The 3,900-nt window shown below is 39.8% G+C and overlaps 1 long non-coding RNA gene across 1 annotated transcript; it reads right to left on the reverse strand.

Annotated features, from left to right (window-relative positions):
• Positions 1 to 697: 697 nt before the first annotated feature.
• On the reverse strand, positions 698 to 3,372 carry LOC130520358 (uncharacterized). The gene is made up of 4 exons (XR_008948801.1): positions 3,247 to 3,372; positions 2,286 to 3,106; positions 2,175 to 2,218; positions 698 to 2,098 (listed from the first exon to the last, which is right to left on the reverse strand). It is a non-coding gene; the product is annotated as an uncharacterized LOC130520358 (long non-coding RNA).
• Between the last annotated feature and the right edge of the window lie 528 nt (positions 3,373 to 3,900).

Genomic DNA, 3,900 nt, shown 5'->3' on the forward strand with positions numbered 1-3,900 from the left:
ACACGACGTGCTTTAGCAACGGGGACTTGCACCCCGACAGAACCTTTTTAATGGGCGAGACGATCTTCCCGAACCTGGCGAGTTCCCTGGCCAGGAACTCGTCGCTGATGAAGGGGGGTACGTTGGACAGGGTGATCCGGGTGGAGGGCTGCGTCAGCGGCAGCACCGCCTCGAATCTCCCGCCAACGCTGATCCCCGTCTCCACCAGCCGGTTTGCCTGCTCCACCTTATCCACAAACAACACCACCGCCCCGTGCATTCGGGCGGCCGACTTCACGGACCCATGTCCGATTTTCTCCCCCACAGCGAGGGCCACCTCCTCCACGGTATACAGAGACCCGGTCCCCACCTTAACGCCATGCCTCCGCGTTAACCGGGAGAGGTCCCCGCTCCCACCACCAAACACCATGGCGTCAGACGCCAACCAGCCAGACAAACCTGGCTGATTCCACCCGACACAAACCTCAAACCCCCAACAAAACCCACAAAAAACACCACCAACAACTAACCAACCCAATAAACCAACAAACCGTACACCATAGGCCGAAACCTCGCAAAAGTTTGAAAAATTCTCAGAACGAGAACGCTCTCAGCTCCACGCGCTCCCCTCACAGAGAGAGAGAGAGAAAGAGAAAGAGAGCTTTGCAAGACCATATTTACCTCATAAACCCTGCTTTATCCCTCCAGTCTCATTTGTGGCCATAACAGCAACTGATCTTCATGTTATTTACTTTTGAGCATCTGTTTAATACAATGATACAAAGACGATAAACGCCTTTTTATGTGTTCAAAAATCTTCACAGAAACCACAAACACAAAGAAACCACATAAAGTAGAAACTATGCTAAACTTCTTCCATTTTGGTTTGCAGCAGTAAAATATAACATCGGCAGAACTGTATGTGATAATGTCTGGCTTCAATTTTCACAGTTCCTCTTGTAAGAGCTAAAACTAATTATTTATTTTTTTTGATTGATTTTATTGAGCTCAGCTGGAATCACAGAATCTTCTTGAGTTAAATTGTCCATTTTTGTGTGTTGTGTTTCTAAAAGTGGGAACTGCAATAGTGCACACTCTTACCTCCACTTTCTATAATTGCTTTTCACATCGCTCTGCACCAAAGTCACCAAATGTGTTGTGATGTGACACCACATGCACCTCAACCACTAATCAGGAACCTTTTAGAATGTTTAAAGGTTCCTTTTCCAAGTTTGAAAAAAAAAGAATCTGCACAGACCAAATATTACAAGGATATCCAAAGACACTAACAATTGCATTTGTGTACGATTAAGTAATAGATATGGCTGACATCATTTTCATGGGACTACCAGATTTGTACCACACACAGGTGGGATGATGTCTGTTGAGATGATGACTGTTCAGGATTCATTCATTTAAAGCTAAAGGCCTGATTGCAGAATCAGATCTTAATTGTATGAACATCTCGTTTATATTTCAAGTAATGTTGAGAAGATAATAAACCCTAAACCCATCATCTGAAAAAAAGTCAGAGTAGCATGGTCTCCAAAATAAAAGTGATATTTCAGAGGTTTCGATAAATTAAAATTGCTCTTACAATGTGTTTCCACTCACGAGTGTTTTAGATAAGAGCTCTGAGGTTCTTCAGAAATCTTATCTTGTGAGTCTCACATTTGCGGGTTTGCTGCTGAGACTCAGGCCCAGGTGATGTATACCAAAGTACATTAAACAGCAAAAATATTATTCATGCAAACTTGGCAGTTGAAATCACTTTATGTTGGCATGTTTTTTTGATAGATATTCTCCTTTATTTAAGAAAAAATACATTCTTGACAGGTTTGTATAGGTTGATCAAGCATTACGTATCACTTAAAAAGTTACTGTATTTTATACACATGGAACAGATTAAGAATATGAACAGTATTAAGAAACAAAGTAATAAACTCTTAAACACAACAATGTACATAATCATTCACCCAAAGCTGAAACATGTTTAGCGATGATGCTTTACTCTTCTGTACACACATTCTTCGTTAATGGCTCCCATCTGTCTCTTTGGTCTGTCGGTCATACTCGTCCGTAAAGCAGCATAGTGGAGAACATCCTCATTTGTGTGGCCCTTGAAACAGAAAATAGGAAATACCTATATGATGCACAGCAATCAGGATGTTTTTATTAATATAGATAACAAGTACCTCTTCATTTGTGGTAGGATCATCTGAATATCTCAAGATACTTCCTGAAACAAAACAAACCGTCATTGTGTCATTGTGTTTTACTTACTTTAAGTTCACAAAAACTTTTACCTCCACTGCGGCCGCTTTGGCTCTTGTAGATATTGCACAGTAAGACAGCCATGAAACTGGCCAGAATGGTGGTGAACGCCAACGCTTCACTCAGAATATACAGATTAAGATAACCATCTGCAGATTCAGAGAGATTAGATGATGCATTGTCTTATATTTAATTTCTTAGATGAAACCGACTCACCCTCCGCTCCAGGTAGCTTTCGGGGTAGCTTTAGAAAGTGTCCACATGTTACAACAGCACAATCAACAGCCAAGTTGTTTGCTGGCAAACTGCAGAAACAAGTGTTGTTTTTCCATGTGTAAAGAGCTCCTGGATCAGATTTTTCAGATGTTCTCAGCTGGTAAACACCGTGTTCTTGGTCAATGGCTCTGCCATGTGCAGTGCAGTTGAACCTAACAGCACCTTCTGACTGATTCAAGTGATATTCTGGTCTCTGGATAAAGACTGGGATGTTCAAACCTGAACCCTTTATGATGATTGTAATTCCATCTTTGAATTCACGTTTTTCTGAAAAGCTACTAGCGCAGTAGTACGTTCCTGTATCAGAGTGCTGTAAATTGGCAATCATCAAGTGATTTTGTTCTTTCTTTGCATTCAGTGCAAAACGTGAATTGTTTTACAAATTCATCATAAAACTTTGCACTTTCATCAAAGGTATAGAAGCTCGACACAAGCCTTGGAAAGTCTCCCATTATTTCTTTATACCAATAATACTTTGCTACAAAATCAGATCTGATGAAACATTCCAAAGTTACACTTTCACCAATAGCTGCTGTAAAGTTTTTGTCTTTATCAACCATCAGAACAGTCATCTCACCTGAAAAAACAGAACAAACAAAGCTATGAATTATTTTGAGGGTTGTTTGTTTCTTTCCATATTAAAAATATAAATGAGAGTGCTCCAGTGCTAAGAGTCACCATATTAGATAGATAATACAAGAATAATAAATCACTCACCCATCTTCCCAGCAATCACACATACCAGATAGAAAACAAACGTAAATACCATTGTGTTGCTGTGCTGAATGAAACTAATTTTGTCCTTTCCTCCACTCAAGCCTGAGTTTACTGACTGGCTGTGATTAGCCGACCCGGTTTCTTTGTATGTCTTATTAAGGAAACAAGGGTATGAGTTTTTCTGAGACCTTGTGACGTGTTGATTTTTTTAGACGCACTCGTGGAAAAGTACATGAAAAAACATACGAGGGCTTTCTGTTTGAATCCAAGAATGACACATCTGGGTTTGCACTGATCCTTGCAACTTAAACAGTCAATTTTTAGTAACAGTTTGGGAAAACATAATGCATCTGTATCAGGACTGGATGGTCAGGAGCCATTTCACAGGCAATAATTAGCAAAAATCACAGATCATAAACTCACAAAACATAATTCTAATGATCCTTTTACTTCTCAACTTCATATATTTCCCAGGCTTGTCCAGTAGAGCAATGCAAAGAGAGTAAAAATCATGTGTACATCAGAATATATTAATGCAAGTTTGTTATGATATGATTAGCTGGGTAATTAAAGTCACTGTCAAGTCACGAGAGCATTGTGATTCAGAAAACTAAAAGCCATATTTTAAAAACCCTTCAGCAGTGAAAGTATCTT

This window comes from Takifugu flavidus, unplaced genomic scaffold, assembly GCF_003711565.1.
Source record: "Takifugu flavidus isolate HTHZ2018 unplaced genomic scaffold, ASM371156v2 ctg353, whole genome shotgun sequence".
Lineage (NCBI taxonomy): Eukaryota > Metazoa > Chordata > Actinopteri > Tetraodontiformes > Tetraodontidae > Takifugu > Takifugu flavidus.